Raw genomic sequence first — 14,567 nt, forward strand, 5'->3', positions numbered from 1 at the left:
CAGACGCCATGGTCTCTCCGACGGGCAGCTTCACTCTTCAGCCCAATGACACGGTCAAGTATAACGCTGTGCGGACGCCTTCATATGATTGGCTGAACAGTACACCCACCCCCACGTGGGGTGAGTTTTTGTGATTGGCTGAAAGGAGGGAGACATCTGATTGGCTACAGAAACTTCCGTGTTGAAAAAAATGCATTTGTGGATCGAGCTGACGGCAGAGCAGTCTCAAAAAAGATTCACACACAAAAGCAGTTTGTGAATGCAGAAATACATTTGTGAACTTTCTTAATTTATTTGTGAACCCCAGTTCACATGTGTGAATTCTTCTGTGTGCATTTGTGGATTGCAGTTTACATTTGTGAGTTCTTCTGTGTGCATTTGTGAATTATGAGACTGTTCTAACTCCACACAAGACAAAAGTTTCCCAGCATCAGACTATTATTTACATTATATAACATGATGTTTTACGCCACAACGACACACAATTCATTGACTTGATAATGAATTACATAAGAGAAAAAGAGCTGCTATAGAGGAGGCCCAGGAACAGCGGTAGCAGCTAATGATCAACCCAGAGCCATGACTGAACATCTGCTCCTGAAAAAGTGAACACCGGCCCTCGCGGCTCAAACATCAGAAATGGGACATGGGGAACTGTCCCGGTCCTCCCAGTTAGCCACTCCAAGCCGACATTCTGGCCTTCTGCATAGCTTCACATTAGCAGGAGGAAGATAAAGCTGGAAACTGGACTCATCTGACCACAAAATCTTCTTCCACTTCCTGTCTGTCCAGTTCTTGGGGCTAACCTCTGTCTCTCATTGGTCAGGTTCTTTTTGAAGCCTTGGAGGACGTTCTTGGTTTGTCTTCCAGCAGTTGGTTGGTCTGTATTTCTGCAGAGTGAATCTAACTGCTGAAGGACTGTATCTGGACTTTCTGTTTATGTGGTTACAGCTGCAGCCTTCCTGTCTGAGTTTCCTGTGTTCGGTTCTTTGTTTTAGTCACTTTTATCTCTGAAGAACTTTCTAATGTGCTGCTTTATAAAAAAACGAAGCACGGAAACTAAAACTGTGTCTTTAAATAAAAAGCAGGACCTTCATTAGTGGATCACTGGAACCAAAATGAGCCAAAACTCAACATTTCTTCTGTATTTTTATGGAACCAATCAGTTTTCAGGTTTTAATGTCTTTTTTAGGATGTGTTTAGTTTTCTGGCTGTGACTGAACTAAAAGAAATTACACTTGAAGACCTCAGAGGGATTCTTAATGCAGGATTTCATAAATGCATGGGGAGTCCCAAAACTTTGTTCCACCACTGTTTGGTCCACACAATGTTCTAGTTCTACGTGTGTTGTTGAAAAATCACATATTCAAACAATTTCCATCCTACAACTGTTGAACTGAAGTTCTGCTGATAAGAACAACTCATGTTTAGAACTGCCTGACAAACACAAATGATATTTACTGATAAAACATTGATTTCAGCATCAGTTTGAGAACTCCTGCTGGTTGGGAACACCCCAACATGTCTGAAGAGTTTTAATTGTGTCACAGCAACGTTGTTTTTGAGTTAAAATACGACAAATGATTCAATCAGTTTATGTTCTATAGATATATAAAAGATAAAAACCAGTTTAAATTGTCTTTTACTCACATTCAGACGGAGAAAAGGAGCTGCAACATGAAGACGGTAAAAGACGGAACTGACTTGAATAACAGGAAGTGGCCGTGACATCACTGTTGTCAGGGCAACGAAGCAGGAAACCTGATGGATCAGTTTATGGTGAGTTAAAACAGAACTCTGTGAAAATGTGTGTTTGGGAACATTTTCTATTTCTTTCTAATTCTGTAAATATGAAGCTTTTGAGAAGAATAAAGAAGAATCAATCCCAGAAGTGATGACTCCATTTCAACACTAAATGTCCTGAGAAGCTGTTTTACAGGAACTACAGTCAGAGAGGGAATCTACACTCTACATGTCAGCTGAGGAATCCAAACCTTCTCTGGCTTCATCTTCTTCTTTGTCTGCTGCTGTGGACTTTAATCCACTCCTCATTTCAATGTGGAAGCTCAATAGTTTAGTGTTCTGCTCTCCTTTAGTCTCTTCTTGGATTTTATCATTTTATGATTTTTTCTGGCTCTTTGCTTTAAACCACTTCCTGTCATTTTTCCACATTCATGAAAATGTCCTTTAGATGAGATGAATCCAATGAAACTTTGAAGAATTTCACTCATTCTTTCCCATTTCACTGCTTCATTGGTATATTTGACTCTCATAATTGCACACAGTTTGGTAAATGTCACACTTTGAGCCTCTAGACCAGACCTGGGCAAACTACGGCCCGTGGGCCACATCCAGCCCTTTGTACGTCCCTGTCCAGCCCGCATGAGGCCAATCATAAACAACATAAATCAAACAAACATCTGTCTTTTTTGACTTTTATTTTGAAATTTGAAATTTTATTTTGAAAAGCGTTACGTTACGTTACGTTCATACAAACGTATACATTCATACTTCACTCAAGTACGCTGTACGTGAGTGAAGGTTAACAGTGACAAGTGATACTTGCCAGGTCACCCTCAAGATGTCGGCTCACGCTAAGAAAAGTTGATAACGAATGCCGTGTTTTCAACAAGACATGGACTGCCAAATATTTCTTTACAGAAGTTAAAGGTAAAGCAGTGTGCTTAATCTGTGGTACACAGGTCACTGTGTTTCAAGATTGTAATTTGAATCGCCACTACGCGACCAAGCATGAAGATAAATACAGAAATCTGTCTGATGAAGAGCGTGCAAGGGAGTCTGATGCATTGCTTGCAAAACTACAAACCCAACAAGGACTTTTTACCAAACTTCACACCCCCAGAGATGCAGCCGTCAGGACAAGTTATGTAATTTCTCACAAAATCGACAGAAAAAGTAAGGCGTTTTCTGACAGAGAGTTTATTAAGGAGAGTTTATTGGACTCTGCTGCGCTGATATGGCCGGAGAAAAAGGGCGCATTTGAGAGGGTTTCACTTCTCCCAACGCACTGTAATGAGGCAGATTGAGGACATCACGGGAAACTTGGAGCTTCAGCTGGAGAACAGAGCGGCCGACTTTGACTGTTTTTCTCTGGCTTTGGATAAGAGCTGCGATGTATGTGACACCGCCCAGCTACTCATCTTCTTACGTGGGATAACTGCAAACTTTCAAATCACGGAGGAGTTGGCAGCCATGCAGTCGATGAAAGGGACAACCACTGGTAATGACTTGTTCAGAGAGGTAAATGCATGTTTGGACACATTAGGACTGAAATGGGACAAGTTTGCAGGTGTGACAAGAGATGGTTGTCCAAATCTGACAGGGAAAAATGTTGGACTTTTAAAGAGAATGCAGGATAAAGTGACAGAAATTAACCCTGTGCAGAAATTGTCATTTTTGCATTGTATTATACACAGTTGCGGCTGGTGGTGAAATTTTTTGGGTGGGCTAACAAATGCATAATACTGATTAAATGGTTAACACAGCTGCAAAAGCAACATCACATCAGGTACACTATACTTTTTCAGTGCTCTACATCAACACTCTCTCTCACTCACTCACTCACTCACTCACTCACTCACTCTCTCACACACACACACACACACACACACACACACACCACTACAAAACGTGTTCCAACAGCAACGACTGCCCACAGATAGCCTGCTCCAACTGTCTTATTACAACTGTTTGGCGACATGTAGTGCAAAACACGCCTTCAGCAAAAACAAGGTGTCACAGTCCTTTGACAGGTCAACATGGGCCTACCTTATCTGAAAAGAAGCTCACATTGACGGCCGATGTGATCCCACTCTCTTAACGTCCAGCTTTTCCTCCAAAGACATTGAGGAAAATGGACATGAAAGCAAATAATCCACTTCGTTCATGCTAACGCCTACTATATACCACAATTTCACATAACCTCATATAAATATTTACAGAGTGCTTTATTCTTCTGATTATCTGTACCAGCTATTCAAAATATTTAATTTAGAGCATTTTACAATGGAAGAAAGTTGGTGGCCCTCTGACACAATTTGGGTTTCTCATGTGTCCCCTGGTAAAAATTAATTGCCCACCCCTGCTCTAGACCCACAACATCACTTTGTAAATTCTGTTTTTAAGGATCATTTAATGTCCGTACAACTAAGAACATGCCTCACTAATTCACTTTCATGCTGTTTTAATGTGAAATATTGAACATTTTCCTCCATTTATCTGATATCTTCCAGATGAAATCAGTCAGCAGTGTCTGAAATCACTGATTGTAGCTGCTCCACTGTTTACTTGTGTGTTTTCTTTCCATATCTGCAGAATAATTCCTCCTCTGGTTCTTCAGGCTGTTTCCAGTCCAGCAGCAGCAGCGCCCTCTGCAGGTTGGACAGATAAAAGCTTCCAGCATCTATCTGCTATTCCCAGCTTCTCCCATCCAGGAACTAGCCAGGCCCCACCCTGCTGACTTCTAGCAGACATTGAAGGAACAAAAAGGGATTTTACAAGTTTTCTGAGAGTCCATGCTGAGCATCAGCAGACAGATCAGTGGAACATGAGGGATCAACATCAACATCTCAGTCTGATTATCTGCTCTGTCTTTAATCACTAATTTATCCTCATTATTTTCACTTGTTTGAATGAACAAACTGTAGTTTTCTCTGTTCTAGTTCAGAAAAGGGTCAAAGCTGGACAGATGAAAGAAATAAAGACGCCAGTAAACAAATCAGCAACAAGTTAGTGAACGTAAAAAGAGAGTTTAAACATCTGAATGTGTGGCATTTGACAGATCTGTATGATTGTAAAGTCTGTCTGAGGCTTTGCTTCACTTGTTGGGTTTGTCAGCTGGTTGGAGATCAGCTGCAGTGATCAGACTGAGTTTGTGAAAATCACCGTCAGGCTGCAGAGCTTCTTCTTCTCTTTACATCGATGCTGGACGCTGCAGGTGATCAGAGACACACAGTTTGCAGAAGCTTCTTCTGGTGATTATGGAAATCTCCTTCTGCAGCATCCACTTCTATTTGTGTCCAGGTGCTTCTAGTTTTGGCTCCTGATCTCTTTGACTTTTCCTCCTCCTCGGTCCAGCTCATCGTCAAGGAAAGAGAACAAACATTGGTAGCACTTTATAATAACTATACACTATTAAGCATTAGTTAAGCATTGGTTAAGCATTAGTTAATCCTTAATTCCTCATGAACTCATAATAAATTCACCATTAGTAATGCATTACAAAGCATTAGTAAAGACAGTTATAAATGTTCAACTAATACATTATTAAGCATTAGTCAAGCATTAGTAAATCCTTAATTTTTCATGAATTAACCATTAATTCACCATTAGTAATGCATTACAAAGCATTAGTAAAGACAGTTTTAAATGTTCAACTAACACATTATTAAGCATTAGTTAAACATTAGTAAAGTGCTTAATTCATCGTTAACTCATTTGTCAATAATTAGTTATACATTACTAAGCATTAGTAAACACAGTTATAAACATTTTAAACTCAACCCATTTATAAGTACTTAAGCAGCAGTTGAGCATTAGTAAATGCTTAATTAATCATGAATTCATGATCTGTATGGCATTTATTATGCATTACTAAGCACTTAATAAACCCGGTTAAAAATGTTTAGTTGCTCATTGGTACCATCAGTATTAACCTCAGTTGTTAATACTTTATAAAGGGTTAGCAACTGTGTTAGTATATGTTTTACAAGCATGTATTCATACTCAATGAATAACTTATTAATGCCTATTAATGCGGTTACTACTCATTAGTTAAGTATATTCTGTGAGCCCATCTAGTGAGGACTATCTATGCTTTATAAAGCATTTATAAAGTATTTATAAATGCCACAGAAGCAAAGATATACAAAGTGTCAGTTTTATTGGTTCCAAACAATACAAGCTCTTTTCAAGTAAACTTGACAAACATCTTCAAATAACAACAGTCTGTGATTGTATAAAATAGAAAATTAAAATACAAGCTCTTATAAATACACAATTTGCAATCCTTAACATTTCAAGTAAACTCCCCCAAGGAGTACTTCATCATTCACACACACCCGCTCTTCTTCCTCCTTCTTCCTCTCTCTCTCACACACACACACACACACACACACACACACACACACACACACACACACACACACACACACACACACACACACACACACACACACACACACTGACTATGTGGACTGAATGGCTTGCCAAAAAACAACATACTACCTATATTTTCTTGAAACGTCATGAATTAACCTACCAAATGCACCATGGCGGTGCTTTTTGGCAAGCCAGTCAGTCCACTCAATGACTGCAAGGTGGTCTTGAAGCAAAGATTCTATTCGGTTTCCCCTGAGCCTCCGAATCTTCTCTTTGTAAGTTCTCCAGGCCCTTTCGATATGTTGGGTATGGGCGCCAGTAAGGGGCTCAGCGTAGGACCTGCTATGGTTTACCATGTGGTGCACATACCCTAATGCAGGGAGCTGTGTTATCAATATGAGAAAAATAAAAATCCCGCGGTCTCACTCTCCAGAACCGTAGAGGAGACTGGGACTTGTAGGACGCTGGGACGTGTAGGACGCTACTGCGCATGCTCTTACCATCAAAAATGAAAGTGCGCATGCTCCAAAATGCGGAAGTCGGAGAGAGAGCCATATCACGCTGGAGAGATGGCAGCTGATCGTAGAGGCAAACAGGTTGCAGAAATGCGCGGAGACGGAACAAAAAAAACACTACGGAGGAGAGTGACATATTAACGGTGAAAGACGGAGATGCTGTCGATAGTGGTGAGTACATTTCATTTTCATGTTTCCCTTCCCACATGGACTACAACCCCGGAACATGTATTACGTGTTTGCTTGTGCGTGTCTTTGTGTGATCTAGACTCTAAATGCTAGAGGGAGCATGGAGTCCCCGGGTCAAATAATGGACCCTTATGGAACTGTAAGAGTGTACAAACCATTTGTACATTTCTGGGGCCAATCAAACATTGACTTTATGTACAGTGGGGTCCCAGGAACACAAATGCCATTAAATGGGGGTCCGTAGCCAAATGCATGCCAAACTGGGAATTTCTTGAAATGAAAGTTAATGATAATTACTGCTACAGGCCTACAGATGTTTAATATGTGCCAATTTGGTGCCCTTGAAATGAAAAAGTTTGAGAACCAGTAATCTAGATGATTCATTAATACAACAATTTACTCTGTATTAGGTACACGGGGAGGACATGCCAAAAAGAAGAAAGCAGCAGTGGAGAATGTGGAGATGGATTCTTTGGAAGAGAGGTTCATCACAGATGCTAGTGGTGTGTACTGTACCCTTTGATTGACTTGTATCCCTTTGATGTTTACTGTACTGTGTGCTAGAGCTGTAGTAGTATGACTTGACCTGAACTGTACTTTCCATTAGGTGTGTCCATTGCCCCAACTAAAGTCCTGGCAAACAAAAAAAATTGCAGACGAGTTGGAGCTGTATAAGCTGAAGGCAGGCTGGCAACAGGAGAGGATTGATGAGCTGACCAGGGAGAGAGATTTTCTGAAAGAACAGTTGACAGCAGGTAAGTCAAAACTTTACTATAATAACTTTGGACACAACTTAGGGCCACTATAATTGTATTAGATATCGTTGTATTATATTTTATTAATTTTTATTTTCAATTAATTTCCCAAAATGTTTTTATTGTTTTTTAGGCAATATAGATGCATAATTCAATGTACATTTGTTATACAGGTGCACAATAGCAGACAACAAAGTTATAGTATATACCTCTCTGGCACCCCGGGATGGTATCTAAGTAAATTAAGTCAAATGTACAAATATAATAAAAACAATATTAAGCAAAATAAAAAATAAAACAGGAAACACAACGAGAGAAAGGAATCAAGAGTAAAGAGAGCAGAGGAGAGGTCACATATCTAAGGAGTGTGCATCAAACACATTATCATAAAACTCCAAGAAAGGGTCCCATATACTCTGAAATTTTTCGGATGAGGTTTGAACTGTGGTTCTAATCTTTTCAAGCTGAAGAAAAGACATAATTTCACTCACCCAACATGAGTGTTTTGGAGGTAAAGGCAACTTCCAGTTGGTAAGGATTAAACGATGAGCTAATAGAGTAGAAAATGCTATTAATTGTGATTGCCCTTTTGTAGCTCCAACGTTAGTTTGTACAACTCCAAAAACTGCAGTAAGAGGATTTGGAGTGATTTGTTTCCTACAAATGTGGGAGAATGTATTGAATATTTCTGACCAGAAACTATGTAGGTTTGGACAGGTCCAGAACATATGTGCCAAAGTAGCAGGAGCTTGATGACAACGACCACAAGTGGGGTCTACATTAGGATATATTTTGGCTAATTTGGTCCGGGAAAGATGCAAACGGTTAAATATCTTAAACTGTATCAGTCTGTGTCTGACACAAATGGATGATGTGTATATTCTGCCTATAATTCTTTGCCAATTTTCTTCACATATTACAATATTTAAATCTTCCTCCCACTGAGTTTTAAGAGGCAAAAGTGACGGACATTTTATTCCTTGAATAATGGAATAAAGCTGAGATATTGTACCATTTGCCTTAAGTGTCAAACATTCATCAAAAGGGCAAATATCTGGCTTCAAAGGAAATGATGGGAATTTTGTGCGAACAAAATCACGGGCTTGAAGATACCTAAAAAAATTAGATTTTGGTAGATTGAATTGAGTAGACAGTTGCTCAAATGAAGCAAATCTGCCTTCCACAAAAAGATCTCCTACAGTTTTAACTCCCTTTCTAGCCCATGTTGAGAAAATTGTGTCTAACAATGAGGGTTTGAAAAGAGCATTTTGAGACAACGGCATAGATACCAGAGCTTGTTTGCACCCAAAATGTTTCCGAAACTGAATCCATATACGTAGACTGGATGTGACAATACTGTTTTTTGAGTGTGCACCTAATGCCAAAGGCAGAGGTGCACACAGCAAAGAGGCCAAAGAAGCAGGAGAGCATGCATGATGTTCCATTAAAGCCCAACTTGGGCCGATCCCGTTCACACAGGTGTTATACCAAATACTTAACTTAAATATATTTGCGGCCCAGTAGTAATACATAAAATTTGGTAAACCTAGTCCTCCATTAGATTTACGTCTCTCCAAGACCGCCCTTCGCACACGAGGTATTGTTTTGTTCCAGATAAATATACTGATATACTTGTCAAGTTCTTTGAAAAATGACTTGGGTAAGAAGATTGGAACTGTTTGGAATAGGTATAGTATTTTAGGTAGAATCACCATTTTTATGGAATTAATACGACCAGCTAAAGATAAAGGAAGAGTGGCCTACCGATTCAGATCTTCTTTGATTTGAACTAAAATACTTTTGAAGTTGTTTTGAAACAAATCTTTGTAAGAGCTTGTCACGTTTACTCCTAAGTATAGCAGAGGACCCGTTGCTATTTTAAATGGATGTGAGTGAAATGTCGAGTTTTGAGCTAAATTGTTGACAGGAAATAAAACGCTTTTGGTAAAATTAATTTTGTAACCAGATGATTTGCCAAAATAAGTAATAATTTCTAAGGCTTTTGGGATTGAGACTTCTGGAACAGTTACAAACAGGAGTAGATCATCCGCATATAGTGACACTTTATGAACCAGACCACCCCTTGTAATACCATGTATATCCTTGTTGAGTCGCAGCGCAATGGCTAGCGGCTCAATTGCTAGATCAAAAAGGAGAGGGGATAACGGGCAGCCCTGTCTTGTACCACGATGGAGAAGAAAATAAGATGAATTTAAATTATTAGTTCTCACTCTCGCCTGAGGTTTTGCATAAAGAGTTTCAATCCAAGAAACAAAGACAGGGCCAAAGCCAAATTTTCACAAAGAGTTGAAAAGATGTGTATACTCAATTTGATCAAATGCTTTGTGAGCATCCAATGAAATTACAAACTCTGAAGATCGGGTTGAGTGTTTGGAATATAATATGTTGAAGAGTCGCCTCAGATTATGAAACGATTGTCTTCCCTTTATAAATCCTGTTTGATCCGGATTCACTATTGTCGGAACTACTGATTCCAATCTAAGGGACAAAATCTTTGTGAGTATTTAATAGTCACATGTAAGAAGACTTATTGGACGATAAGACTCACATTTAGTAGGATCTTTACCTTTCTTAAGAATCACAGAGATCGTAGCTTGAGTCATAGACTCAGGAAGGTTCTTTTGTGTAAGTGATTCAGTGTAAACCGAGGACAACAAAGGCATTAACTTGTTTGCAAAGGCTTTATAGAACTCAATTGAATACCCGTCCGGACCAGGTGCCTTTCTATTTTTCATAGATTTTATGGCCTGTCCAATCTCACTTTCAGATATAGGTTGCTCTAAAAAGGCCCTGTCCTTGTCAGCTATAGTTGGAAGAGAAATATTGTCCAAAAAATCTTGTCCTTGAGAGCATTCAGAAGAATATAATGACGAGTAGAAAAGTTTTAATTCATCATTGATATCTTTAGGATCAGACTTTATTTCTCCCTTTGCTGATTGTATTTCTGTTATAAAATTTGCAGCTGAGTGCTGACGCAGCTGATGGGAGAGTAACCTACCTGCTCTATCCCCATGTTCATAATAATTTTGTCTGGATTTCAAAAATGTTTCACTAGCTTCATTTGATACAAGGAGGTCAAATTCTGTTTGTAACGCTATTCTCTTTTTGCGGAGATCAGCCGATGGTGTAGAGGAATATTGCAGGTCCACATCTTTAATTAACTTAATTAATTCATTAAATCTTTCAGATCGGTTCTTATTTATGCGAGCAGTGTATTCTATTATATGACCTCTAATAAATACTTTCAGAGTTTCCCAAAGAACTAAAATATTAGTATCCGGTAACTGATTAGTTTCAAGGAAGAAATCAATCTGTGAGGCAATGTGTTCAACAAAATTTTTATCGGCTAATAAACAAGGGTTAAATCACCAATTCCGCTGGAATGGTATACTATTTTGGAGGAAGAGTTCTAACACCACTGGAGAGTGATCAGAAATAACTATGCTTTCATAATTGCATGACTTCACAAATTGAAGCATATTTTGGTCTAATAAGAAAAAATCTATTCTTGAATATGTATGATGGACTGCAGAGAAAAACGAGAACATTTTAGAAGTGGGATTTTTAAATCTCCATGGATCTACAATACCACTAGACTGACAGAAGGTATTTATGGTTGTAGCAGATTTAGACAGGATAGTAGAACTAGTCGACCGGTCAAGCGAGGGCTTAAGAACCGTATTAAAATCCCCTCCAAAAATTAAGTGGTGTGTTCCAAGCTCCGGTAAACGGCCAAAAAACTCTTTAAAAAAATTTACATTGTCCCAATTGGGAGCATACAGACTAACTAAAACTACTGGAAAATTATACACACGTGGACAAAATTGTTGGTACCCCTCAGTTAAAGAAGGAAAAACCCACAATTCTCACTGAAATCACTTGAAACTCACAAAAGTAACAATAAATAAAAATGTATTGAAAATTAAAAAATCAAAATCAGCCATCACTTTTGAAAGGTTGATTAACATAATTATTAAAAAAAACAAACTAATGAAATAGGGCTGGACAAAAATGATGGTACCCATAACTTATTATTTTGTTGCACAACCTTTTGAGACAATCACTGCAATTAAACGATTTCTGTATTTGTCAATGAGCGTTCTGCAGCTGTCAACAGGTATTTTGGCCCACTCCTCATGAGCAAACAGCTCCAGTTGTCTCAGGTTTGATGGGTGTCTTCTCCAAATGGCATGTTTCAGCTCCTTCCACATATGTTCAATGGGATTCAGATCTGGGCTCATAGAAGGCCACTTTAGAATAGTCCAACGCTTTTCTCTCAGCCATTCTTGGGTGTTTTTGGCTGTGTGTTTTGGATCGTTGTCCTGTTGGAAGACCCATGACCTGCGACTGAGACCAAGCTTTCTGACACTAGGCAGCACATTTCTCTCCAGAATGCCTTGATAGTCTTCAGATTTCATCGTACCTTGCACACTTTCAAGACACCCTGTGCCAGATGCAGCAAAGCAGCCCCAAAACATTACTGAGCCTCCTCCATGTTTCACCGTAGGGACAGTGTTCTTTTCTTCGTATGCTTGGTTTTTGAGTCTATGAACATAGAGTTGATGTGCCTTACCAAAAAGCTCCAGTTTGGTCTCATCTGTCCAAAGGACATTCTCCCAGAAGCTTTGTGGCTTGTCAACATGCATTTTTGCAAATTCCAGTCTCGCTTTTTTATGAGTTTTTTTCAGCAGTGGTGTCCTCCTTGGTCGTCTCCCATGAAGTCCACTTTGGCTCAAACAACGACGAATGGTGCGATCTGACACTGATGTACCTTGGCCTTGGAGTTCACCTTTAATTTCTTTGGAGGTTGCTCTGGGCTCTTTGGATACAATTCCAACGATCCGTCTCTTCAATTTGTCATCAATTTTCCTCTTGCGGCCACGTCAAGGGAGGTTGGCTACTGTCCCGTGGGTCTTGAACTTCTGAATAATATGAGCCACTGTTGTCACAGGAACTTCAAGCTGTTTAGAGATGGTCTTATAGCCTTTACCTTTAAGATGTTTGTCTATCATTTTTTTTCGGATGTCCTGGGACAATTCTCTCCTTCGCTTTCTGTTGTCCATGTTCAGTGTGGTACACACCTTTTCACCAAACAGCAGGGTGACTACTTGTCTCCCTTTAAATAGGCAGACTGACTGATTATGAGTTTGGAAACACCTGTGATGTCAATTAAATGACACACCTGAGTTAATCATGTCACTCTGGTCAAATAGTTTTCAATCTTTTATAGAGGTACCATCATTTTTGTCCAGGCCTGTTTCATTAGTTTGTTTTTTTTAAATAATTATGTTAATCAACAATTCAAAAGTAATGGCTGTTTTTGATTATTTAATTTTCAATAAATTTTTATTTATTGTTACTTTTGTGAGTTTCAAGTGATTTCAGTGAGAATTGTGGGTTTTTCCTTCTTTAACTGAGGGGTACCAACAATTTTGTCCACGTGTGTAGATTGTGTGTGTGTGTTTGTCAGTTCAAACACAATTACATTTTCCCCTATGGTTACCCCATGGAAATATGTATTTATTTATTGTCAGCCAATATATTGATGATAGTCGTATTTGGTTATAATGGTTGACTGTGGGGACACAAAGGACACTGTGTCCATAATATAGATTGTGTGTGTGTGTTTGTGTTTGTGTACACCTTTTAATGTGGATAAAACTAATTTTATGATCTCTGTATTGCAGCCCTGAATCCGAAGCAGGCAGTGCTCAGGTATCAAAAAATACTAAAGGCATTCCGTAAAGGAGGGACCATGGGTGCTGCGTTCTCAACCGTTGGTGTAGATCGTAACACGGTGGTGGCCACTGCACCCATCGCTGAGCTTTTTATCGCTGCACCGAACAGGTACAAGGGCATCTTAGGTCACAAAACTGGTTGTGTAAACTAGCAGTGTTGGCTTCTGAGTGCTTTCTGGCAATTGAACAGGATTCTGCTATAAAGGAGAATGTGAAAAGACTTAAAAACAACAACAAGCTGCTGCCCCTCACCAAGAAGTGAGCTTGGGCTAGGGTGTACTGTGAGAATACCGGTCAAGTGGGCATACCTACATAAAATTTTATATTTTACCCAATTTTTAAAAAAAAATGTAATATTTGAAAAATGTTACGTTGGTGTGCTCAGTTGTCCTCACTTGACTGGTCACCTACTGGAATAGCACTGTGATCCACTTGTGTACTGTGATCCACAAGTTGTTTTTCTTTGGAATGTGATTGCTCTTTGTTTACAATTGTGTATTTAATTGGGCAGTTTTATTTGTCAGATATGAATGTTTTATTTTTCCACCAGCCTTGGAGCTGTACACCATGTAGCCTGTGAGCTAGGGTGTGTCAGTTGATTTTTTTACACACTGTTATCTAGTGTTATCTATCAATATTTGAAAGCGGTATATTTGTTTTACTGTAAAGCACTTTGTGCACTTCAAGGGCACACACACACCAGAAGTAGGTGGCTGCCTGATTCTGGGATTCCGCCAATGTATTTCAATGGGAAACGAGCGGATTCCTCCTCCTGCAACTTTTACCGTTCACAGGAGGAGAAATGCACTCCTTTCCCATTGAAATGCACTGGCAGAATCCCAGAATCAGGCAGCCACCGACTTCTGGTGTGTGTGTGCCCTAAAGGGATAGTTCACCAGTTTACTTGAAATGTTAAGGATTGCAAAGTGTGTATTTAAAAGAGCTTGTATTTTATTTTTCTATTTTATACGATCACAGACTGTTGTTATTTGAAGATGTTTGTCAAGTTTACTTGAAATTTTATAGATTGTATTTGTTTAAAGTGTGTATTTAAAAGAGCTTGTATTGTTTGGGACCAATAAAACTGACACTTTGTATATCTTTGCTTCTGTGTCATTTATAAATGCTTTATAAATGTTTTATAAAGCATAGATAGTCCTCACTAGATGGGCTCACAGAATATACGTAACTAATAAGTAGTAACCGCATTAATAAGTTATTCATTGAGG

At 39.1% G+C, this 14,567-nt stretch overlaps 1 protein-coding gene across 2 annotated transcripts in view; it reads right to left on the reverse strand.

Annotated features, from left to right (window-relative positions):
* LOC110946113 (NLR family CARD domain-containing protein 3-like) overlaps positions 1 to 14,567 on the reverse strand; it is a 77,511-nt gene that overhangs the window by 19,852 nt on the left and 43,092 nt on the right. Inside the window, exons 5-6 of one of the 2 annotated variants that reach the window (XM_051942473.1) lie at positions 4,906 to 5,097; positions 1,651 to 4,483 (exon numbers count right to left, since the gene is read on the reverse strand). The gene's annotated coding sequence lies outside the window, so the exon portion shown is untranslated. Of the gene's footprint in view, positions 1 to 1,650; positions 4,484 to 4,905; positions 5,098 to 14,567 lie in introns of those variants that run through there. The other variant, XM_051942472.1, reaches the window with a different exon arrangement.

The sequence above is a fragment of the Acanthochromis polyacanthus genome, chromosome 22, assembly GCF_021347895.1.
Source record: "Acanthochromis polyacanthus isolate Apoly-LR-REF ecotype Palm Island chromosome 22, KAUST_Apoly_ChrSc, whole genome shotgun sequence".
NCBI classification, from domain to species: domain Eukaryota; kingdom Metazoa; phylum Chordata; class Actinopteri; family Pomacentridae; genus Acanthochromis; species Acanthochromis polyacanthus.